Below are 26950 nucleotides of genomic sequence, written 5' to 3'. Positions count from 1 at the left end.
AGGAGGAAGCAGGCTCCCTGCTGAGCAGAGAGCCCGATGCGGGGCTCGATCCCAGGACCCTGGGATCATGACCTGAGCCGAAGGCAGAGGCTTTAACCCACTGAGCCACCCAGGCGCCCCACAAGAGCAAAGTTTTGAGATTCATCTGATCAAAGGGGAGCATTATCAGAGGATATCATAGTATCTGATGATTTTGATGAATTCAGAAACATGTCATAGTTCAAATCACATATTTTAATTTGCACAACAAATAGTACTTTATTTATTTATTTTTAAGAAAGATTTTATTTATTTATTTGACAGAGAAATCACAAGTAGGCAGAGAGGCAGGCAGAGAGAGGGGAGGAAGCAGGCTCCCCGCGGAGCAGAGAGCCCGACGAGGGGCTCGATCCCAGGACCCTGGGATCATGACCCGAGCCAAAAGCAGAGGCTTTAACCCACTGAGCCACCCAGGCGCCCCACAAATAGTACTTTAAATTTAAACTTCTGTAGTGTCAATATAAAACATTACACTTCTATTTCATGCTTCAAGAGGAAAGGATAAGCAGGAGGTCCGGCTTACATGGCTTATCTTGGCTCTGCTCGCTAATTTTGCATAAACGGAACACATGAACTGGGGAAATATTTTTTGTGGGTGCTCCATATTCTTTCTCCAATTTGTCCACAAAAGTGCAATAAGCTCTTGAAGTTGACTTGTTAGGGTTTTAGTCGCAAAATAAGTGACCTTAAACATACAAGAAGGAATGCTTTCCCTGGATCCCTGCAGTGGGGCTGCCATATTAACTTTATTTGAAGCAACATAAATTGCTCTGAGATCTCTAAGTGTCATTGACATTGATAAATCATCCTAGAGAGACATGATTCATTTGAATCAAATACTCATCAGCACATTCAGGAAAGATAAACATTTTTACAACAAGGAATAATATATCAGACAGCCTACTTACACAATGCTGTGTCACATAAAGATTTCTTGATGAGCCATACAGAACTATCCAGGTATAAATTGTGTGAGTAATGCATGGAAGAGACAGCTTAATCATAGAAAAGCCTGTGGCTAAGGTATACTGTAGAAACCATAATGTTTCATCTCTCTCTCTCTCTCTCTCTTTTTTTTTTTTTGACAAAAAAGTCTGTTCAGTATTAGAGTTAGGTGTAACTATTTGCTTCCCAAACATACTTTAATATTAATAAAATCTTCTATTTTTCTATTACATAAATGTGACAAAATTGTTATTGACTATATCAAAGTGATGTTTAGGTAAAGTTCTTCAGAAATAAATATTAAAAAAAAACCTGGCTGTATAGAAAAGCAACAGCTACACAGGGAAGCCTCCAACTCTTGATTTCGGCCCAGTTCATGATCTCAGGTTGTGAGGCTGAGCCCTGTGCTGGGCTCTGCATCGATCTGAGATTCTATCCCTCTCGCTCTGCCCCTCGCCTCTCTCCCCCGCTCATGCTTGCTCGCTCTCTTTTTTCTCTCTCTCTCTCAAAGAAAGGAAAAAGAAAAGTCGCTACACAAACACATAGAAAATAGCAATATTAGTTGTCTGATATCTCCTTAGGAATTTTCTAATTCACCAAATGAGGCCTGCTGCATTTACTCTGTATTATCTTCTTTACTGATTTCACCTAATCATAGATTTCAGAAGAAAACACAATATTCCACTTTCTGTTTCAAAGAAAGAGAACATGATTTATTTTTCTTTGGGAACAGTAACCACTACAAAAAGCATCTTTCCCCTTTGTGATTTAGGAAAGGGGCAAAATTAATGGCACGATATTCTTGTTCCACTCACTGTGGTAAGAGCAGCAGCACTGGTCAATGCTCCCTTCTCTCTCTGCCTTTTCTTTATCTGCCTTTGAGTACCAGCTTTCCCTTTATCCTCCCGTGGACCATCTGTATACCTACAGATATCTAGACAGACATCAGCAGATCCCAGCAATGGCTATAACACTGCCCGGGCCTTCATCCCCAAATGAATACTCCAGACTTTGCCAGGATTGACAATAATCTTTCTCACAAATATGTGCTACCTGAGAGCCTTTCAATAAATTTCGTGTTCTCAGTGGCATGTGAGAGACCGGCAGGAATTACTTGGGTATGCATTTTTATGCTTTTGTTGGAACATTTACAAGGGTATTTTCAATTATGTTGTATAAACACTAATTTTGAGGACTGCTAACAACAACAGTTCTAGCTAAATTTGTTAAGAACTTAGTATGTGCTTTACATATATTTTCTCATCCAATGCTCACAAGTAGTATTGGCATTATTTCCATTTTATGGATGAGGAAAGCAAGGATTCAAGGAGTGGTATGACCTGGCTAAGCAGTGGAACTGGAATTGGAAGCCAGCAGTGTGACGCTGGAGCTCACAGCCTCAGACAGAACAGTGTGACTGTTAGGTGGAAAATGGATATTGGGGTCAAAGAATTTGGAAATGCAGAGTTGAAGTAAGTTTAAAAACTTCTTTCTTGTACAATTTCTCAGTCTTTAATATGCCAGTGGACACTGACACTCCCAGGTGAAGTACAACATGCAATATTTCCTAAACTAACTGAACCGTCGATAGCTCAAGTGCTTGGAGCATGAACGTCTAGTTTCAGATGCCGATTTTGATGCTTGCGATGTTTGTAACCCTGAGTGTAACCTTAAGTGATTAACCTCTTATGAAGTTACTTACTCACCAAAGGAAGATTTAATTATATTTAGCAAGTTGTACCCACCAAGGCAGAAGAATGGCCAACATGTTTCTGAGTAAGTTTTCAGAAGGAGTTGAAAAAGAATTTTTCATTAACATTCAATTAATGAAAAATGTTAAACTAACTAGAGCATCTTTTTTTTAAACAGTTGTATTAATCAGTGCTCGACTTTCTCCTGAGACTTTACTGATTTAAAGTTATATTGTAATATCTTTTAAAGTTTTACAGGTATTTATGCTAAAAAGAAGGTAATATTAATTATAATCGTGTTCTCAGTAATTAGTGCTTTTTATAGTAATAACTTCTCTGGATGTTTGTATTATTTACTTTGATTACCCTTTCATAATATTAAATATGGGTTTTTAAAGTGATACATATACATATGTAAAAAAGTAGGGCAGAGTTCCCTAAACTTTCTTGGTATTTTTTTTTTTTTTCACAGTGCCCCTAAGTCAAAGGAAATATTTAATAGTTTCATTTATTAAGCAGTAAGGGCCCAAAGAACTTAATAAATATTTATGTCTTAACAACTTAGTAGCCTTTGCAAAAATAACACACACAAATTGAAAGAAGAAATATTTTTATTTTATTCCTAAATAATCACAATTACTTACTAATGGGATGTGTGCACCTGTTGGCTCCTGCAAAACTCCTCAATCCTTGGAATCAGATTGGTTCTCACTTCTCTTTTTTTTAGTATTCTTATTTTTTAAATTTAAAATTTAGGTAGTTAACAGACAGAGCAACTTTGGTTTCTGGAGTAGAATTCAGTAATTCATCACTTTCACACAATCCCCAGTACTCATCATAACAAGTGCTCTCCTTAAACACCCATCACTCATCTAGCCCATCCCCCACCCCCTCCCTCCATCAACTCTCAGTTTATTCTCTGTTGTTAAGGGTCTCTTATGGCTTATTTCCCTCTCTCCTTTTTTTCTTTCCCCTCTTCCCACATGTTCCTCTGTTTTCTTTCTTAAATTCCATACATGAGTGAGATCGTATGATATTTGTCTTTCTCTGACTTCCTTATTTTACTTAGCTTAATACACTGTAGCTCCATTCATGCCATTGCAAATGGCAAGATTTCATTCTTTTTGATGGCTGAGTAGTGTTTCATTATATATATACACCACATCTTTGTCCACTCACCAGTCCATGGACATTTCGCCCTCCCCATAGTTTGGTTATTGTTGATAATACTGTTATACACATCAGGATTCATGTACCTCTTTGAATCAGTATTTTTGTGTCCTTTGGGTAAATACCTATTGCTGATATTGCTGGATCATAGGGTAGTTCTATTTTTAACATTTTGAGGAACCTCCATACTATTTTCTAGAATGCCTGCACCAGTTTGCATTCACCAACTGTGTAAGAAGTTTCCCCTTTCTCTGCATCCTCACAAACACCTATTGTTTCTTGTGCTGTTAATTTTAGCCATTCTGGCAGGTATGTGATGGTATCTCATCGTGGTTTTGATTTGTATTTCCCTGATGATGAGTGATGTTGAGCATCTCTTCATGGGTCTGTTAGCCATCTGGATGTCTTCTTTGGAAAACTGTTTATTCATGTCTTCTGCTCATTTCTTAACTACATTATTTGTTTTTTAGGTGTTGAGTTTAAAAGTTCTTTGTAGATTCTGGATATTAACCTTTTATCAGGTATGTTGTTTGCAAATATCTTCTCCCATTCTGTAGGCTGCCTTTTAGTTCTATTGATTGTTTCCTTTGCTGTGCAGAAGATTTTTATCTTGATGAAATCCCAATAGTTCATTTTTACTTTTGTTTCCCTTGGCTGTGGTGATGTGTCTAGTAAGAAATTGCTATGGCTGAGGCCAAAAAGGTTTCTGCCTGTGTTCTCCTCTAGGATTTTGATGGTCTTTCTTTCATTTAAAATTTATTTTTGTGAATGGTGTAAGAAAGTGGTCCATTTTCATTCTTCTGTGTGTTGTTGTCCAGTTTTCCCAACACCATTTGTTGAAGAGACTTTTTTCCATTGGATATTCTTCCCTTCTTTGTCGAAGACTAGTTGACCATAGAGTAGAAGGTCCAATTCTGGGTCTTCTACTCTGTTCCATTGATCTCTGTGCCTGTTTTTGTGCCAGTACCATACTGTCTTGATGATTACAGCTTTGTAATATAGCCTGAAGTCTGGAATTGTGATGGCACCAGCTTTGGTTTTCTTTTTCAACATTCCTTTGACTCTTTGGGATCTCTTCTGGTCCTATACAAACTTTAGGATTATTTGTTGCAGCTCTGTAAAAAAAGATGACAGTATTTTGATAGGGATTGCATTGAGTACAGATTGCTCTAGGTAGCATAGACATTTTAACAATATTTGTTCTTCCAAAAAAAATCAATATTATTTGAAAAAAAAATTTGTCTTTCCAGTCCACGAGCATCAAACATTTTCCATTTCTTTGTGAACTCTTCAATTTCTTTCATAAGAGTTCAATAGTTTTCAGAGTACAGATCTTTTACTTCTTTATTTATATTTATTCCTAGGTATCTTGTTTTTGGTGCAACTGCAAATGGGATCAATTCCTTGATTTCTTTTTCTGCTGTCTCATTATTGGTGTATAGAAATGCAACAGATTTCTGCACATTGACTTTTATCCAGTGACTTTGCTCAATTCATGTATGAGTTCTATCAATTTTCTGGTAGAGTCTTTGGGTTTTCTACATGTCTTCATGTCTCTATCATGTCATTGCAAATAGTGAAAGTTCGATTTCTTCCTTGCCAGTTTGGATGCCTTTTATTTCTTTTTGTTGTCTGATTGCTGAGGCTAAGACTTCCAGTACTATGTTAAATAGTAATGGGGTTCTCACTTTTCTTATTTCCTGTTCCACGTTGGTTTTAGTATAGTTCTTGCTTTTTATCAAAGCAATCGCAGAAAACTCAGCTTTACAAAGATCAGAGATCGCCAAATGGCATGCAAGACAATCTAATGTTGAAGCTACAGACCACCTAGAGCTTGTTGTTTGCTGTGCCTGTATTTCATTCAAAAATCTAAATATCCTACCATACTCCTTGTGAGTTCACTATAGCACTCTGGGAAAACTTTGCGCACAGTTTGGGAACTGTGGGATTAGGGTACAATATATGATATCCTATCTTTTAACATAAAAGTATTCAAGTATTTAAAGTGTGTTATTTATATGCATCTGTGTATGTGTATGTGAGAGAAACTCTGTTATTTAAAACTCAAACTGACTGTAGCCTTTTCCATTTTCTAAGAGAGGTGGCCTAATTCATTTGAGGAAATCAAACATTTCTATGCTGTTCTTTTACTTTTTGGTGGAAGGAAGTTGGAAGGGACAGACCCAGCACAAGAATGAGTCTGTCGATATGCAACGGGACACCAGAACCTAGTTTATAATAGGGTAGAAAGAACTAAACTGCTTTCCATAATAAAGCGATCAGTGGAGTGAAAGTAAGAGGGGAATATGCAACATGATAGGCAACTACACCTCCACTCAGCACAAAGGGCTGAGCAGATTTTTTTAAGAATAGCAAAATCTGATATTCTAGCTGTTATGTTACTGGGTTATGAACCCAAACCATTTCCCCAAATTTCTAGTGTAGTTTTTTCCACACACATTCCTTGTGTAATTGGTATTTTGGTGGAAATCAAAGAGGGCTGAGGTTTACCCTTGGATCAGCCTAGAAGAGAGAGTAAGAAGTGATGATGTATGAGTGACATTGAGAACTGTGGAGAGAGGCTCTCAAAGTCAGAAGTGACCATAATAACCAAGTCACCAGAGATGCCCAGAAAGCTTGGGTAGGAGGATGGGAGACTTGACAAGAGATGTGGGTCATGAGACACTGATCAGGGGCCACAGCCTGGGGATAGAGGGAAGAAGTCATCAATGTAGAAACTGGAGTTGGAGGACATTAGGAGAAGGAAAGAATAAATGAATTGGGGGAATCGGAGGGGGAGATGAATCATGAGAGACTGTGAACTCTGAGAAACAAACTGAGGGTTTTGGAGGGAGAGGGGTGGGGGTTAGGTGAGCCTGGTGGTGGGTATTAAGGAGGAAACATATTGCATGGAGCACTGGGTGTGGTGCCTAAACAATGAATCTTGGAACACTGAAAAAATAAAATAAAATAAAATAAAATAAAATAAAATAAAATAAAATAAGAAAAAAAAGAAAAGAAAAGAAACTGGAGTTTTGCAGATAATTTTGACCTAGTGGGAAGAGCTGAGAGTAGAGACCAAACTATTTTTGGTGAGTCAAGGGACTCTGTCCCAGATGGAGGGCCAACACAAATAGTCTGGATCCATAAGCAGAAGTGGCATAAATTATAACCTAAGAAAGCAGAACTGTTCAGGCTAGCAGTGAAGATTTTATACCAGATACTTGACAGAATCAATGATCCCTTCCCTTTACTCAGCCTAATTTTGGTCCTGCTAGAGGAACAATAATGCAGGAATTTCACTACTACAAGAGACCCAGACACTAAGCAAACAGTTGTTATATGTCACAGCTATCCTCAACTCAATACATTATGATATCCCAAACTCTCTCTGGATAAAAAACAAAAACAAAAACAAAACAAAAACAAAACAAACACAAAAAACGAAAACCAAGCTCAGAAAACCAGGAAGAGAAGGGAAACTCCTCAACATGATAAAGGGCATTAACGAAAACACCCATGACTAATATACTCAGTGGTAAAAGAATAAAAGTTTTCTCCCTAAAGTCACGAACAAAATAAGAATACCCTTCTATTCGACATTGTATTAGAAGCTCTATCCAGCGATACTAGACAAGAAAAGGGAAATTCAAGGAGAGAAAGAAAGTAAAACTATCTTCATTCACAGGGGACATGATTCTTTGTAAAGAAAATCCCCCCAAATACAAAAAGAAAACTCCTACAGCTAATAAACAAATTTGGCAAGTTGCAAAATACAAGATCAACCAACAAAAATTAGTTGTGTTTGTACATGAAAAAAGTTAATAATATGAAAAGAAAATTAAGGAGATAATTTCACTTAAAATAGTACCTGAAAGAATAAAAGACCTAGCAATAAATTTAACCAAGGAGTGAAAAACTTGTACACAGAAAACTACACAACATTGCTGGAAGAAATTAAAGAAGATCTAACTAAATGGAAAGACATCCCATGTTAATGGATAGAAAGCCTCAACATTGTTAATATGTCAATACTATTCAAAACTATTTACAGATTCAATGCCATTCCCATAAAAATTCTAACAGCATTTTCTTCCCCAGAAATGGGAAAGCCAATTCTCAAAATCATATGAAATTGCAAAGGTCCCAGAACATCAAAACAATCTGGAAAAGGAAGAACAAAATCAGAGGCCTCACACAAAAGAAATTTGAACCCTGATACACTGCTGGTAAGAATGTAAACGAGTGCAACAGTTGTGGAAACCAGTTTTAGAGGTCCCTCAAAAAGCTAAATCATATCACACAGAAATTCAATTCCTAGGCATCCAGTTATATACCCAAAGAATTCAAAATAGGATTCAAACAGATACTTATATGCATTACAATATTATTAACAATAGCCAAATGGCTGAAACAACTCAAGTATCTGTCAACAGATGAATGGATTAACAAAATATGGTATATACATTCAATGGAATATTATTTGGTCACGAAGAGGAATAAAGTTCTGATATATATTACAACATGGATGAACCTTGAAAATATTATGCTGAGTGAGATAAACTGACATAAAAGAACAAATATTGTATGATTCTACTTATAAGAAGTATTTAGAATAGGCAAATCTGTAGAGACAGGATGTAGAATAAAAGTTACAAAGGTCTGGGGGAGGAGAAGAGGGGAAAATAGGGGGTTACTGCTTAATGAGTAGATGTTCTAGTTGGGGTGATGAAAAAGTTTTCAAAATAGTAGTGATGGTTACACAATATTGTGAATGTGATTAATGTCAATGAATTATACATTTCAAAATAGTTAAAACTGCATCTTTTATGTTACATAATTTTACCACAATAAAAAATAATTAAAAAATTTGGGCAATGTTAATTAGGGAAGCTGATAGATCAGATTACTATCAGAAAAATTAACCTGTGTTTTAGGGTGTTAGAAATCTTACAATGGAAAAATCTGAATAAATCACTCAGTTAAAAAACTCATTAGTATATACACTTAAGACATCAAATATTAGTTTCGAGCCATTATTTTATTCTTTTTCATAAGTCTAAGCATATGTGTATTCTCTAGATTGTAAGTAATCTGGGCATTTGCTTCAAAGACATGGGGAGGCACTCTGGCAATGTTTGATTGACAATAATGATATCTATTGATTCACTGGAGGAACTTATTGGACATATCCCATTTAGTTCTTTGGTTTCAATCTTAAACAAAAAATGGAGAAACTTTTGGACAAATATTCCCACAAAAAAGTTGCAAGCATTGTCCTTCCCATGAATTCAATAATGTGAATTATTTTTCTTTCTGAGGGATATAAACATGGAAATTGGTATGACTTCCTTAAAAATACTGGCCATCACCATATATTGTTTTTTCCAAGAGGTTCTATAAAAAGGGGTTTGATCAAGGATTCCTTAGAACAGATTGTGATATAGGAGATCTGATTATCTGGGACCTGGAAGTTGAAATGGAGGGACTTTGGAGCCAATAAGACAGGATCTAGGCGTGCCAGTGTATGAGCTCTGTAGGAGAGAGCTGGAGCAAGGGGGTCAGATCCAGCTACTGGGTGCCTGAGCAGCAGATCATTTTTTGAGGGTTGTAGGGTGATGAGTAGCAAAGCTGATATTGATAGTGAGCCAATCTGTTTGAAATCCTTCATAAAGAATGAGACAGATTTAAATAAATGAGCAATAGGTATGATAGATTTTAAGTAAATGAGCCTGGGTGCCTCAGTCAGTTAAGCATCTGACTGGCTATCAGCTCAGGTCATGAATCAGGGCTGTGAGATCAAGCTCCACATGGGGCTCTGAGCTAGGTGTGAAGCTTGCTTAAGATTCTCTCTCACCCTGCCCCTCTCCCTACCCTGTTCATGCATGTGCTCTCTCTCCCTCTTAAAAAAAGGATCAACAAGTGTGCAATAAATAATTCATGCTTCCTGCTTGGGGTTGAACATAAAGCTGAACCTACAGGTGGGGGCAAGGAGACACCCTGGGCAAAAGGAAAATGGTTTAGGAAGAACCACATTCTTATGCATGTGAAAACATATTGTCAGTATGATGCCCTAATCAAACCTTAGTGCTCTAGTTGTTCATGGATATGAGATTTAAGATATATTCCATAAGTGACTCTTAATCTCACAAAACAAACTGAGGGTTGCTGGGGGGAGGGGGTTTGGGAGAAGGGGGTGGGATTATGGACATTGGGGAGGGTATGTGCTTTGGTGAGTGCTGTGAAGTGTTGTAAACCTGGTGATTCACAGACCTGTACCCCTGGGGATAAAAATATATGTTTATAAAAAATAAAAAATTAATAAAAAAAAAGATATATTCCATAACAGAACAAAGATGAAAGCAGTCCCATTTGTCATTATATCACTACAAAATGATGAGAATTATGGACTAAAGAGGAAAAAACAAAGGTTAAAATGGTCATGTTTTGGGGCTAGAAAAAAGAAAATCTCCCAGTTTTAATCACAAATTTTAGACTAAAAAAAAAAAAAAAGTCTTATCATTGCAGTCATGGGGGAAAACCTCTACAAAAATAAAGAGCATGTCCTATATATCATAACCCCAAATAGATTTGTTGGAGTTGTTCTTGTATAGAAGGATATTTGGTGCAACTGCTTATTTGTTGTAATAGTCAACATCTAATTTTGAGACTTTACCATATGCCAGAGGATGTTCTAGGTACTTCAATTGTATCAAGTTATTTAAAGCTCATAATACCTTTGTCTCAGCTACATACTACCAGGATGCCCACCCTGGAGATTAAAAAAAAAAAAAAAAATTAAGCAAGGAGAGGTCAAGTAACTTGCCCCAAAAGTCCACAACAAGTCACAGAGTTTAAATGCCAGCAGTCTGGTCCAAAATCCACACACTTTACCATGGCATTATTCTCCCTTTTGCAACTAATGAGAAGGGCCTTTGTTGGTAGAGAGAAGTGGTGTCAAATCATTGCCTCCAAAGCATGATCCAAAAGACACTGGCCCCTCAACATGTTTCATGGCAAAACAAGGGTTCACTGGTGAAATGCTGAACGTTATATTCCCTTCTTCCCTGTACCCACTGCAGGGCCATAGTAAGTACTAGTATAAAGGCTAAAATAAATTTTGTCATCAGTAAATCTTTTTATAATTTGTTTCACCCAGCACAGGATCTTTATTTGCATAACATCTTATTATTCTTGCTTAGACTCAGTACTATATAAACTGTATTTGGGGAAATGCTGCATTAAAATATAAAAATGCTGATGTAATAACTAGCCATGTTACAAAAAGCTAACTTTTGAGAAATCATATGTAGTTAGGAAGAAAAACCCACTATTTAGATTTGGTGAGATGGACCTTAAAGTTAAAACCTTATACTCTGCCTTGATCAGAGAAATACTATCCAAATGATTTTTTTCTTTTTTCCAGGTTATGGAGATCTGTCTTCTATCTTCTTGACTTTATTTTGCTTTCCCTATATTTTTCTGATCTTATGCTGGTTTATTTTGGCTTTGGTCACTTTCTTATTTAAAGACATTTTTAATCTTTATAGACTATTTTTGGACCCTGCTAATTAAATCTCTCAAAATTCATTTAAAGGAGGAAATCTTCACCAATTGATTTTCATGAAAGTTTGTCCTTTCCAATACTGAAAACATGAGAAATCCTTTTATTTTGGCTAAAAGAGTCATACCTGAATTGGGTGTCAATTTGAAATGGATTTTCCCAGATGGCCAGAAGCACTATGAAACACTCCATCCTCTGTACTACCCCTCGTCCACATATTCTTCTGTCCATTTTTTCAAAATCTTTTTTTTTTTTTTTTTAAGATTTAATTTATCTGACAGAGACACAGTGAGAGTGGGAACACAAGCGGGGGCAGAGGGAGAAGCAGGCTTCCCGCTGAGCAGGGAGCTTGATGCAGGGCGCTGGGATCATGACTTGAGCTGAAGGCAGATGCCTGATGACTGAGCTACCCAGGCAACCTCAGAATATGTCTTCTTAAATGCACTTTATTCTGCAGGTGCAGCCTTTACATTGCTTTCCATATGAATAATATTATTAATAGATAAGGTGATAGTTTCTTAATTATGTGATAATATTATCTCTGCACTAATGTTCTGACAGCTTTATTACTGCCAAAATCAATATTTCTTTACAGAAAGGAATTAAAAAGACACAATTTCCAGGATTGACAATAAAATGATGACAGATCCCACAAGTTACAGAAATGAATCACTCTCATTTTTTCGTAGTCATATCTTAAGTGATTATTTTTTGTTTTGAGGTTGTGGGATGTTTCAGGACTAGGTACACATCCATATTTCTTTAAAGTAGTATGTTCACTTATGTGGGAAGAGCTGTGCCCTTCTATAGCCTAAACCGGGATTTCCTATAAAGCAGTTATATGCTATTTGTACTTGGGTATGTATATAGGTGTTTATGTTTTTATAAAATGCAGTAATTTTTTTCTGCTCTGTGACATCAGATTATTTTCTTCAGGCAGCCTCCTCCACCCGTCCACCACCTCCATCACAAAGCCAAAACACCAAGCAGAAGGACATGGCCCACAATGTAAGAGAGCAAATGTGAAGGCCTGGCAAGGAGGCTGGAGGACAGGAGGTCCTCTTCAGACCCCCTCTCAGAACCCCACCACCTCTACTGCCCCATAGTCTAAACTGAGCACCTCAGCGCTCCTCCTCAAGCACAGGAATGAATGAAGATGCCAAATACTGAGGACTTGTCACTTTAGCATGTATTGATTAAAAAAATAAAGGGAAGGAGAAGTTTTCAATATCATTTCAGGATAACTATTTTCTGGTATAAAAAGACATTATTCTCAAACAATAACTTTCTAAAAAAATACATCATGCGAAGTTTTAAAGTTTCACTGAATGTTTCAAATCTCTGGGAACAAATTACATAGTAACGGTTTTGACCACTTTTTGCCTGAAGAAACGCAAAATCTTGCAAGTCAATGCAAAGGCAGGCTTTGCCACAAAGGACTGCTGCTGACCTGAGCCCAACTGTGCTCTTTGCAAAAGGGACTGCCGCTGGGCAACAGGGGTCTCAGGAAACAACCCAATTGCCTCTGTGTGCCTCTGTGCACAGGGAGAAGTCAGAAATGCCCGCCTGTACCTCTCTAAGGTGAGAAGGCAGAATATTGTAGGCCTTTCGGAATCCATCATGGCTAAAATGCAATAATATTTAAAGGTAAATCGGTGAGGACCATCACCCATAAATCCTCCGACATAAAACAACCAGTATTAATACTTCAGTGCCTCTGACTCTCTTTTCACTATTATTTTGACCATGCCCTTGTTAGCAGTGGGTATAACACTAAACTTCTTGTTGCTGTTGTTAACTTCTCAAGTTAAAATGTTTTCCCCCTTAAATTTCTATTTCTTTAAGTATTACTGAGCTTGGGCATTTGTCATAACCAAGTTACTAGCTCTATTTCTTTTTTTTTTTTTTTCTTTTTTTTTTTATAGCCTTTGCCAATTTATATATTTTTTACATCTTCATTTGTTAAATTTTGTTTTTTAATGATAGGTTGTATTTGAACCTTAAGTCCACCATTCATGTAAAAATTAGACAATTTGTTTAAGTTTTTGCATCTTTGACTTCTCATCTATGAAGTGAGGTTAGTAATATTTACTTTCTAGTGTTCTCGTGCACATTCAATGAGTCAACATACATAAAGCCCAGTGTCTGATTATGGCAAATGCCATAGTATGGGATCACCACCTCTTTCATTTTCTTTACTATATTTCCCAGTTCCCTGAGAATCTAGGTGAGGTCACAAGACTAAGTCTCACCAGTGGAATGTAAACATAAGTGATATGTCACTTGTAGACTGCAGCAGATAAAAGTTCTCTCTACTACATCCATACTATTAGAAGTAAGAGTTTTGAGATGGCAAATTTGCAGGATGGAAGGAATGTGTTTCCTGCAATCATCACTTAGAAAAAAGCCACAAGGAAGAGCCACCTGACCCATATCAGATTCTAATGCCATCTACCAGATTTTTTTTTTTTTTAATTAAGCTATTGTGGGGACCTGGGGTTTACTGGTTGTAGCAGTTAGAGTGATTTACCCTGTATTACATTTGTATGGGGTAAACACTTGAGGAATAGAAGCTGTTACTGTTACTATTATTCACAATCAAAAGGAACAGGCAGTGTCAGCTTTAGACTTGAATCATACTTAATATTCATTGACCAAAAGAACTAAAACAATTTTATTCTGACAGAATACTTCTCTCCTTACTCCACTCAAAAAAAAAAAAAAAAAAAAAAAAAAAGAAGATGAAGAAGAAGAAGTAAACATATATTCGCAGGAGGCTGAATTTACAAAAAGTATGAAGAAGCACAGTATTTTATAATTTACTATAATCAGCTACATTTCTTTAAGGTCTCCACCTAACTTGAACTCCTTAAAGCCATTGGCTCTTACTCATCTGAACGACTGCTTTTACAAAAAAGAAAAGAGTACAATATGTTGGTAGTTGGTCCTAATTAGTAAAGTTTGATCTATAGTCATAAATCTGTTTGGACGTAATTTGGGGTATTTATAAACTGAGGAACTTATGTGCATGGACACATGATCCTGTTCAAGTAATTTGTTGACAGACAATGAATAGGTACAAAATGTCTGAAGAAATACTAAGTAGAACGATTTAACTTCACTTAACCACTCCCCTGACCCCTCCCCAATTATTCCATGTATACTCTTGAAACAAGAAACAGTTTCTACGTGCTCTGATACTGAAGTATTTAATTACTCTTTTAAAAAGTTTTACATTAGGAATCCATCCTGTGGCTAGTGTTTTGTGAATCTGACAGTACCCAGCTGAGTGAATGGAAGGAGGCAGAGGGCAATAGAAAATGCTACAAGGGCTCTTGTTGGTTGAATTAATTGTGTTTTTTTTTTCAGTGAGTTCTAGGAGATTCTCCCACCTTTTCTTTCAACCTCCAGTTCCTTCCGTTCTCATCTGTTCTTCCTTTTCTTCTTTTGCAGATTTTCACAAAGGAAAAATGCCCCAAGGAGCTTTGCTGTATAATTAGGTATTAGGAGGCTGAAATCTTTACTGTTCCCCTTCCCTGACTTCTTCAAGTACAGTCATGACTAATTGTGAAAATGGGAGTGAGGAATACCTCTTGTCAGCAAATGAGGCATACCTGGGATCAAAGTCCTATAAACATGAAAAGGGACTCCAACTTTAACTTAAAATACTAAGCACAAGTATAATTATGAAATGGGTAATTCACATCTCCATATTAATATCTCATTTAACCCTAAAAGCATCCTTCCCTATGAGATGGGAAGAAAATAATATCTTCTTTTTATTGAAGAGAATTAATGTTCAGAGATGATAAGATTGGTAAGAGACTATGTGTGCTGCTTAAACCTGTCTCCTGACTCTGTCAGCTGACAGTCAGAAGTACTAAAAACATATGAAGAACATATGATGGCCAAGCACCACTTTAATTCTGTGGGACATCTGGCAAGTTACTGAATCTTTCTATGTCCATTTTGTCATCTTTAAAGTGATGATAATAATACTCACTTTACAGGGTTGTTGGAGGATTGAATTAACCTAAGCAGAGTCTTGAGAACATAGCATATACAGCATGTATTCAGCAAGTGTAAGCTGGTATAATACAATGTGGTAAGTATTAGCAGTATTCCAAATTAGCAAGTGGAAGAATTGGGTTTTTAAAATAAGGTCTAACTCCACTCTTTTAATCATGGAACACCTGTCTTAGATTACTTCACTGTTCTGCACAAGTCAATTAGTGTTATTTGGCACCAGAGAAAGACATAATTGAATACAATTAGTATTATATATTATATAAATATCTTAGATTTAGTGCCCAAATGGTAAACAGTTACTTAAAATTACAAGCATTACTGAAGTACACAATATTTTTACTCAGCTTAAAAAAAAATCATATATAGGAACATTTGGGTGGCTACATATAAGTTTTTTTTTCAAGCTCAGTTAAGTGTTAGACTTGGTTTTGGCTAAGGTCATGATCTCCCAGTCATGGGATCGAACTCAGCACTGGCTTTGCACTCAGCAGAGTCTGCTTTGGATTCTCTCCCCCTCTCTCTCCCACTCACTCTCTTCCCTAAAATAAATAAATAATCTCTATATAAATAAATAAATATTACAAAAATTAAAAAAATTTTAATTTTTAAAATTCACCCTCTTTAGTGTATAGCTCTGAGATTTGATAAGCACACACAGTTGTGTAACCATTTCCACAATCAAGATATATAACAGTTCTTTTTTTTTTTTTTTAAAGATTTTATTTATTTTATTTGACAGAGAGAGAGATCACAAGTAGGTAGAGAGGCAGGCAGAGACAGAGGGGGAAGCAGGCTCCCTGCTGAGCAGAGAGCCCGATGCGGGGCTCGATCCCAGGACCCTGAGATCATGGCCTGAGCCGAAGGCAGCGGCTTAATCCACTGAGCCACCCAGGCGCCCAAGATATAGAACAGTTCTTAAAGTTTATTTTTGAGAAAAGACTTATGTGAATATTCTAGAAGGAATTTTTCTAACATCATATGCCAATATAAGCATATCTCATTGATTCAATAAGTATTTACTGAGTTCTTCCTCTATGTATAGCATTGTGTTGTTGTCTATGAAGATGAGGAGAAAATACAGTAGTTTTGTTTTGCATTTCTACCACAGTGCTAACAGATTAATCAGGAGATGGAAATAATAGTTTTTATTAAATTTAGTTTAAAAAGAGAGGATGAAAAAAGGATGACAAAGTGTCAGTGCTTCTCTAATAAGCATGTATTAAATAAATAATAACTTCTTCCCTCCCCCAACAAAACCTACAACTCAGTTTAATTCCTCAAATATTTGCTGTAGATAGTCTATCACTGAGTGGACACAATCCCTGTCTTCAAGCAGTTTATTATAGAGTAGAGCAGATAATTACAACATACGGCAGAAATCTATCAGAAGTACACAATGATATGTACTCAGAGAAAGGTGGCGTAATGGTGGGAGAATCCATAAAGTCTTTATAAAAGGGGCAGTATTTAAACAGGGCTTTGAAAAAAAAGGTAGAATTTCTACAGGTGTTATTCATGAACAGAGGAGAAAAATTCATATGCATCCTCTAAAGCTTTTACACTGTACAAATATAGTAGCCACTAGCCACACGTGGCTATTTAAATTCAAATGAGAATAAGACAAAAATAAAAACACATCTCCTCTGACACGCTAGTCACATTTCAGATACTTAATAGCCACATGTGGCTAGTGGCTACTGTATTGGACAGGATAGAGTATAACATTTCCATCATAAAAGAAAGTTCTATTAGATAGTGTTTCCATAGAAGGAACGACAATGAAAGGTCAGGATGTGGGAACATTGAATTATCCAAATCTCTGTTCAAGCTTTCAAACAAAATACCAGAAATAATGGTATATCCATGTATTTCCTCTTCAAATATAAATTGGAAATATAAGCCTATGTAAAGATCAATGACTCATTTGTTTCACTGGCTGGTCTGGTTCAATAATCATGCTGAGTTCATAGTATAAATCAATAATGAAGACATAAGACTTAACAGGCCTATCTAATTGCTCCATCTATCTGAGCATGCAGATCACAGTGGCTGAAAGCCAGACCCAAGGGCCCAGCCAAGTGTGGGTGCTGCTCTTTTTTCTGGCAGATTCCTGTTAGCTGACTGGGTCCAAGCTGACTGACGTGGGCCTTCATAGTTTCAGTCCCCTAAGAACAGGCTCATTGTTAAATCACTTGCTGCTTTTTCAGAATTAGTGGCAGTATCCATTGCAAAACCTAAAGGCAGGTAGAGGTCTGAGGGAGCTATAACAGAGAAACAAGTCCTGTCCTATGAATAAGATAAATTGGGTGATGTGTGACTGCAGTAATTGATAAATTTGTGAAGGTAAAGACTTTAGCCTTTAGATAGGAGCTGTTTTCTTGCTCTGTCTGAAGTGTAGTTTGGCTAAACCACCCAAGTTGTAGTGTTGTTTTTACAGAACCATCCAGGTCATCACTTCCCTAGGTCCAAACTAATGGTGGTATGTCAGGCCAGGAAACCATGTTTCAAGGTTTTCTATATTTATGAGAGTCCCAAATGTATGCCTTCATTGGTTTAAAAAATATCTAGAAAATCAAGTATCTGAGGAAACCAAAGGCAGTCCTGAATATACTGAATTCCTATTTTGTGAGTGGGTGCTCCCCCTTAATTTTAGATCCAATCATTGCTTACAGTTTGAACTTGAGTCCTTTAAAATATTCAATAATAATAGATCTTTAAATATTTATTATTTATTTATTTATTTAGAATATTTTATTTATTTATTTGACAGAGAGAGAGACCACAAGTAGGTAGACAGGCAGGCAGAGAGAGGGGGTAGCAGGCTCCCCGCTGAGCAGAGAGCCGAGAGGTCCTCAATCTCAGAACCCTGAGATCATGACCTGAGCTGAAGGCAGAGGCTTAACCCACTGAGCTACCTAGGTGTCCAGTAACTGATTTTATTTATTTGTCAGAGAGAGAGAGAGCAAGCAAGCACACAAACGGGGATCAGCAGGTAGAGGGAAAAGCAGGCTCCCCACTGAGCAAGAAGCCCCAAGTAGGACTTGATCCCAGGACCCTGAGATCATGACTTGAGCCAAAGGCAGATAGATGCTTAACTGACTGAGCCACCCAGGCATCCCAATAATAATAAACTTTAAATGTGCACTTTGGTTTTTAGACACCATCATTAGGTATTTTATTTTTACATGCTCATTAGATAGCAAACAACCTTTTGCTTAAAAAGAATTAAGAGTACCAGGAAAAAGTGGGGGGGGGAGTGAGAAACTAACTTTAAGGATTTTATTTATTTATGTGAGAGAGAGAAGGAGAGAGAGAGCATGAGAGGGGAGAAGGTCAGAGGAAGAAGCGGACTCCCCATAGAGCTTGGAGCCAAGTGCGGGACTTGATCCTGGGACTCCGAGATCATGACCTGAGCTGAAGGCAGTCGCTTAACCAACTGAGCCACCCAAGCACCCAAGAAATTAACTTTAAATAATTACTTTTTAAAAGTAAGATATATTATATGGATAACATACACTCTATAGATATATATACACTTATTTTGTTTTTCTTATGAGGAAGCTTACAGAACCATATTCTTCCTCCAAAGACAGGCATTTAGAACAACTACCTAAGCCATCTTGCAACACTATTAACATATAAACACTTATTTTCATATAATGTCATACAATAGAGTGTCAATGGAAACCATGAAAGTAAGAATCTGCATATCAATAAAACCTATATAAAGACAGATTTAATACTTTTCAGTTAATTAGGTTTCTTTTAAAAAATGCTTACAGTGATACATGGGTTTCAATTACCTAACACATTCTGACTTCACATTTGTTTGGACTGTTCCCTCAATGAACTCAAAGGACTGAAGAGAAATTATTTTTCTTTTTGGAATAGTCAAATGAGGGAAAAATTACTAATTTCAGTTTTCTTTATTTTCAGAAGTCTCCTGTGTTTCATAGATGAGGAAATCATACTGATGACTGAGCCATCCATCGTGTTATTTTGCTGGTTCATGCTACCTCAGTGGAAAACAAGTCTAATTTTTCCCATCTGCATGATAAAAATCTATCACTTTTATTGAGGAACCTACCAGTCAGTATAAACTCATTTATTTCAGGATAATCTAGCCCTTGAAATACTATTGATGACATTTATATTTAACTGGATTGCAAGAACAGAACATACACAAGTCATTTGGTTCCCAGTTTCATAATTTTGGCATCTGTACATTATTTGGACAAGCTTAGGTTACCTTTGCTTGGCTATGATAGACATTTTAGAATATGTCTGGACTCATGAATATAAATAGTTGTGCAAAAATAAATTTTATAAGACCAGAGCTGGTAACAAAAATCACCTAGAGATCAACAACTCTAAAAGAATCTAGTGTCACATTCCTTAGAATGTCAGATTAAACTAACATGTGCCAGTCAATATTGCTACACTGCGACCCTTGATGCCTCCTAAGCAAAACTATTAAGTCCAACATTCTCTCCTGTAAGCACTTATCTGTAAGGATGGCTAACATGTCCTCTGAAGCAGATATTGAAACTGATTGGACAATAGGTAGATACCAGACAGGGGCCTGGGGGCCGACCTCTAGAAATAGGGGGAGAAAATCTTAATCTGCAACACAATGCTGTTCTCTTGAAACCCTATCATTTTCACTTCCCATGTGTCTGCTGCCTGACTGTGAATGGATTTGAAAAGGAATGGTTAGTGCTGAAAATTGGATCAGAGCTAACATTCTCTCATTTTTATCAGCAGCTGCCAAAGGTCATCTGACATAATAGCTGATGAATTCAAGCCCAGTGGATTTCATTTGCAATTTTCAATTTACTGAGGCCTCCAAACCCCACGGTGATAAAAGCTTCCCCTATCGTGGCCTGTCACAAACATCAAGAAACTGAACAAACCCACAAGAAAGAAAAAAGAGAAAGCTGTGCATCCTCGCAGGTACAGATAAGGAGAACAGGAAGAAATGGTATCATGCAGGAAGGTACGGAGCAGCTTGTGTGGCTAGTTCTCTAAATGCCAATTGAAAGGAAAAGACTATGAAGAACAATCAAATAACTTCCACAGAATAACATCATGTTTCTTTGGGGCTTTGTGTGAAAATTGCTTTCTAATCTCTTACTTGACATGCCCCCAAACAAAACCTTGAGTGTAAATATGCAAACAAATGAATAAATAATCCTCCTTTATTTGGTCATTGGAAGAAATGCACACTCTGTGTATGCTGCATTTACCATACTTTTGATTTACAAAATGCATGCTTGTAAAAGATCTTTTATCGTGGAAATGTTGGTCAGCACTAAGAAATCATTTATTTTGTTACACAGAAATGGTAGATCCATTGATTGATTTGCAAGGGCAGTCAAAGGACTGACATCCAACTACATTTAAGTGGATCTAGACATAGTGTATATCAAAGGTGTATTAGCCAAAAAAAAAAAAAAAAAAGGCCATTTTCTCCCTTGTCAAGCCATTGACAGTGAGCTTAGGGAGGATCAGGGACTGAATCCTGCTTCCAGGAATTGTTCAAACTGAAGAGACCATATGCGTAGTTCCATGGAGAATGACAAGTTTAAAAGCTGAGCAATCCATTTCATCCTATCCAACTTGACTCATAACGTAGCCAAGAAAATAATGGAAAGCAAAGAGATGTTTGGGGTGTAACTGCTGGGAGAATTTAATTTCAGACATGGATGTCTGGATTCCATTCCTACCAAATAGATTCAGAAAGGCTTATGAAATTGGTCTAATGAGGCAAGAGGACTTGGCAGTAGGCATCCACCAACCTGCCTAATGACAAAATTTCTCATGACAGACAGTTGACAAGAAAACCAAGAATGACATCAACAGGACTAGGATATTAACTTCATTTATGTGTTGCTAACTGTGAGACAATCACAACTTGGAAAGAGACTAATTCCTGGTTGAACTGATGTGATTGTGAGTGACGGACTTTTATAGAATTATCCTTTAAATTGTCATAACAAAAAATAAAACTATGGGCTACTCATCACAGTTGAATCCTTAGTTCTTAAAATTAAACTATTTCTTAAAATATTCTGTTATCAAAAAATTAAGCGACCTTTTAATTCTTCAAAGTTTCAAAACAGAAAAATGGTTCCCTCAGTAGCTAAAGAAGGCAGGAATTAACATTTTGAAATGTGGGATATATAGTTTTATTCTTAAGCTGCAGAAAATATGGAAGACAGCCATATTTTTGCATTTTTGTAATTTTTTTTCTCCAACACAAAATTGTCAGAAAGTCACTTTTCTCTACCCCACTTTGAGCAGTGGGTGTGGTGCATAAACAATGAATTTGGGACACTGAAAAAAAATAAAATTAAATTAAAAAAAATAAAGTTACTAGAGGCTCAAAGAGAGCTCCCTCTATAATTTGCAGTATCTGTGGGTTCTCTTTGGATTGATAGCATAATACAGAGACCCTTGTGGTGGTAAAAGATTATTTAATGGGGTCTTAATTTAATCCGTCCTCTAAAATACACATATAACTTGGTGAGAATTTTTCATTATCTCTGTTCTTCTACGGCAGTGATATAAGGCAAGCTGTACCAATTGATCTGTAGTCACATAGCAGAAAGGTTAATCTCTTTTATGTTCCTTCTATTAGAAAGGCAGATCTTGAATCTTCAGGGCAGAGTCCTAAATTGTTCCTGTAGACTGGTTCGGAGTGATTGTTCTTTCTCATGTCCTATGACTAATTACATTCAGTCAGGCCAGAGCATTCCCCATTTCATTAATTAATTCTTTTATTCCTTCATCTAGTATTTACTTAGTACCTACTAAGTGTAGGACACTATGTCAAGAACCATGAATAAGACTTTTCCTACTTTCAAGCAGTTTACAGGAGCGTGGAATAAAGAATGTTCTAAGTCTGTTTTCTCCTTCCCCCACCCCCCAGAATTGAATTTATGTCATGTAACTATAAAAATTTAGAGGCAAGATGTCACTAAGACATTGACATAGGTTATTTTTGACTCCCCTCCCCCTCTCAAGAAGAACAACAAACAACTATTGAGTAATAAGACACTACTGAGACAATCCTAGAACATGGGGATGAGGCTAAAGCAATCTGCTGGTCCCCCAAACAGAGAGACCAAGACAGATTGCATTAGAAGGGTAAGAAAAATAGCTGAACGTTGGGGGCATTGCCTCTCCCCTAGGCCAGCACAGCACCATGCTAAGAGGTCTCTCCTATGTCCCTAGCTCCTCTGAAGGAAAAAGAGAACTCAGGGGGACAACCAGCCCTCCCCCTCACACTGTGGATCACTTTGTGGGACCCACTACTCTGATCTTCCCCACAGAGACTGTAGTGTAATCTCCAGGGTTTAATCTCTGGGAACCTGATTGTGACAGAGCAGGAGTGAGGGGCTTGCAACAACGAGCATGCCCCTCTTGGCAGACCAAGTTTATACCTGCAGGACTCGAGTAGTAGTAGTCACAGCCAGCAGTTTTGCTCATCTGCCGAACCAAGTCAGTGGTGTATTATGACCAGGGCACTCAGTGGGTTATAGATCTACCTGATTCAGACCTCCCAATGGGTATTGCCAGCCCTATAGCATGGTTTGCACAAGTCCAGGAGAGGAGCCGAGTCACAGCCCCATGTACTGTCTCCCTACCACATCTGACCAGAAGTGCTGGCAAGAAAACCTGGAAGTTGTATAACCCAGAAATGCTCAAGTCAAGATGGGGAGGCAGAGCTGATCATCCTCAGAATAGGCAGAGGGATTTAACTCATCATGCTGAGGGTAGCTCCTGGCTTTCTCCTAGATGTTGGGGAAATTGAATCTTAGTACCTACTAAGTGTAGGACACTATGTCAAGAACCATGAATAAGACTTTTCCTACTTTCAAGCAGTTTACAGGAGCGTGGAATAAAGAATGTTCTAAGTCTGTTTGCCTGGAATGGCCTCTCCCTTTCCTACCAGTGCAACACCTGGAAACTGCAGCAACACCAGTGCTTGAAACAAGGTAAAAGCAGGTAGAACTGAAAGTTCGCCAAGCAAAGCCAGTGGACCTATTCAGCCAAAGAATTTAGAGTATAGGTTCACTAGAGGTAAGACAACTTAGAGCTGCTTTTCCCACTGTGCCTACGCAGGGAAAATAATATGTAGCCCCATTAATGAATATAGCCTTCAGCCTGCCTGACCATGGAACCTAACCAAAGCACACAGGAAACTGCATAGCCCAACCAATAAACCCTGCTTACAGTGGCACTTGAACAGAGAGCATAGCCCATGGCTTTCTTGTCTGTAGAGCAAAACCAGTGGTCTCACCTGACCAGGAAATTCAGTGCACATTCTGGCCTGATGCAGATATCCAAACAAAGAGCTATACCAGCCCTGGGTCCCGTCCTGCTGTCATACCAGGGTAGGAAGCTAATTCCTAGCCTCATCTAGAACAGAATACAGTATCCAGTCCTGACCATCTAGTAGCCCTGACCAGAGAATCCAGGCAATTGCAGTGGCCATCCTACAGTCTCACTTCGATGGGGAACCAAGTTAGCAGCCTCATCTAACTATTCTCAGACAGTATCACACTCTTCCTTTCCCCCATCCCCAACTTCAGAGCTTGGGCAGTTGCCTCTCCCCAAAATAGATCATAGCAGGCCTCACTGCCTAAGGACATTACCAGCAGACATACCGAGAAACCCAAACTGAGCTGATAAAAATTAGTCTCTGTCAAAGCAAAACTCTCAAGTCTGGAAGAGGAATCCAATTACTCAAATGTATAGATTCCAGAATCTTCAGAATTTTCAGGAGTCACGAAAACCCAGGTAACTATGACATCACTAAAGGAAACTAACAATGTTCTAATAACTGATCTCATAGATGACTAAATGAAATTAGGAAAACAATGCATGAACAGAATCAGAAGATCAACAGATCAATAGAAACCATCAAAAAAAACAAACATACAATCCTATAAATAAAAAAATATAATACCTACACTGAAGGATTCAAGAGTTTCAAAAGCAGACTTGAAAATGCAGAGAAAAAGAGTCAATGATCTGGAGGATAGGACATTAGAAATTATCCAGTTGAGGAGCAAAAAGAAAAAGAATGAAGAATACCTATGAGATTTACAGATACCATAAAAAAACCTAATATTCACAATATAGGAATTAAATAATATGGGAACAAAAGAAGAGGAAAATAAAGGGGCAGGAAGTATATTTAAAGCAGAAATAGTTGAAAAACTTCCTGAATTAGGCCAGGAGCAAATGGGTAATATATTCAAAATATGAAAAGGATAAAGCTGTAAACTAAGAAGTCATAAACTATCTCTGGCAAAGTTGTCCTTCAGAAACGAAGGAGAGAAACAGACTTTTTCTTTATTTCTTTTCAGTGTTCCAAAATTCATTGTTTATGTACCACATCCAGTTCTCCATGCAATACGTGCCCTCCGTAATTCCCACCACCAGGCTCACCCAGCCCCCTCCTCCTTACGCCCTCTCCTCCAAAACCCTCAGTTTATTTCTGAGAGTCTACAGTCTCTCATGATTCGTCTCCCCCTTCGTTTTCCCCCAACTCACTTCTCTCCTTCACCCAATGTCCTCCATGTTATTCCTTATGCTCCACAAGTAAGTGAAACCATATGATAATTGACTCTCTGTGCTTGACTTATTTCACTCAGCATAATCTTTTCCAGTCCCGTCCATGTTGATACAAAAGTTGGGTATTCATCCTTTCTGATGGAGGCATAATACTCCATTGTATATAAGGATCCCTTCTTCTTTATCCATTTGTCCGTTGATGGACATCTTGGTTCTTTCCACAGTTTGGCGACTGTGACCATTGCTGCTATGAACATTGGGGTACAGATGGCCCTTCTTTTCACTACATCTGTATCTTTCGGTTAAATACCCAGTAGTGCAATTGCAGGGTCATAGGGTAGCTCTATTTTTAATTTTTTGAGAATCTTTACACTGCTTTCCAAAGTGGCTGCACCAACTTGCACTCCCACCAAGATACAGACTTTTTCAAACAAACAAAAGCTGAGGGAGCTCATTACTCAAGCCTTACAAGAAATGCTAAAGGAAGTTCTTTGAAGAGAAGTAAAAGAACGCTAATTAACATCATAAAAATGTAAAAAGGTAGGATGAATCTTGCTAGTAATAATAAATACATAATCACAGATTCTGCAACATGGTAATAATGGTGCTTAATTCACTTAAAACTCAAGTTGAAAAGTTTAAACATGAACACAGTAAAAATCCATTGGTTAAGTGTCTGCCTTTAGCTCAGGTCATGATCTCAGGGTCTTGGGATTGAGCTACATATTATATACATAATAACTACATAGTTACTGCATAAGTACAATATCCTGTTATTAGTCACACAATATAAAAATATGTAAATTATAACATCAAGAGTCTAAAAATGTGGGGGGTACGGACAAAAAGTGTAAAATTTTGGAACGACTGTGGAAGAAGTGGAAAAATTCTAAGAAATGTACAATTTGCCAAGACTTAATATACAATAAGCCTGGTGTCTTAGAGGGTCAGGCGTTTGACCCTTGATTTCAGCTCAGGTCATGATTTCAGAGGCCGGGATGGAGGTCCACATCAGGCTTCATGCTCAGCAAGGAGTCTGCTTGAGGATTTTCTTCCTTTCCCTATGCCCATTCCCTGACTTGTGCGCATGCGCAAGCACGCGCGTGCCCCCCCCCACACTCTCTCTCTCAAATAAGTAAAATCTAGAAAGAAAGAAAGAAAGAAAGAAAGAAAGAAAGAAAGAAAGAAAGAAAGAAAGGAAGAGTAAATCTGAATAGACCAATTACTAGTTAAGAGATTGAATCAGTAATAAAAAATCTCCCAATGAAAAAAAGCCCAGGACCAGATGGCTTCACTGGTGATTAAAAAAAAAAAAAAAAAAAAAAAGATTTTATTTACTTATTTGATAGACAGAGATCAAACTAGGCAGAGAGGCAGACAGAGAGAGAGAAGGGGAAGAAGGCTCCCCACCGAGCAAGGAGCCTGATGCGGGGTTCCATCCCAGACCCTGGGATCATGACTTCAGCTGAAGGCACAGGGTTTAACCCACTGAGCCACCCAGGTGCTCGTCACTGGTGATTTTTATCAAAGGTTTAAAGAAGAATTAACACACTCCCTCCCAAACTCTGAACAAACTCATTTTATGAGTCTAGTGTTATCCTAATACCAAAACCAGGAAAGAACACTACTAGAAAAGAAAACTACAGGCCAATATCCCTGATGAATATAGAGAAAAAAATTCTCAAGAAAATTATCAAACTGAATTTAGCAGCATATTAAAAAGGATCATCCATTGTGATCAAGTGGGATTTATCCCAGAATGCAAGGATGTTATAATGTACACAAATTAATCAATGTGATATATCATATCAATAGAAGGAAAGACAATCATCTCAATAGATGCAGAAAAAGCATTTGACAAAATTCAGCATCCATTCATGATAAAAACCTCAACAAATTGGGCACAGAAGGAACATATCTTAACATA

The 26950-nt window shown here is 37.5% G+C and overlaps 1 protein-coding gene and 1 long non-coding RNA gene across 2 annotated transcripts in view; one reads left to right on the top strand and one right to left on the bottom strand.

The window, feature by feature from the left end:
• The window catches only part of LOC309841566, a 28746-nt gene extending 7854 nt beyond the window's left edge, over positions 1 to 20892 (top strand). The window contains exons 2-4 of the long non-coding RNA XR_014299194.1: positions 14863 to 14909; positions 15420 to 15514; positions 20200 to 20892. This is a non-coding gene — a long non-coding RNA (uncharacterized lncRNA). The remainder of the gene's footprint in view (positions 1 to 14862; positions 14910 to 15419; positions 15515 to 20199) is intronic.
• The window catches only part of LOC309871580 (uncharacterized protein), a gene marked incomplete at its 5' end in the record, with an annotated part of 709738 nt that overhangs the window by 163042 nt on the left and 519746 nt on the right, over positions 1 to 26950 (bottom strand). The gene's annotated exons all lie outside the window — the stretch shown is intronic.

This window comes from Mustela nivalis, assembly GCF_964662115.1.
Source record: "Mustela nivalis genome assembly, chromosome: 1".
NCBI classification, from domain to species: domain Eukaryota; kingdom Metazoa; phylum Chordata; class Mammalia; order Carnivora; family Mustelidae; genus Mustela; species Mustela nivalis.
Note: the sequence above shows the minus strand (reverse complement) of the source record. Positions and strands in the feature narration are given on the sequence as shown.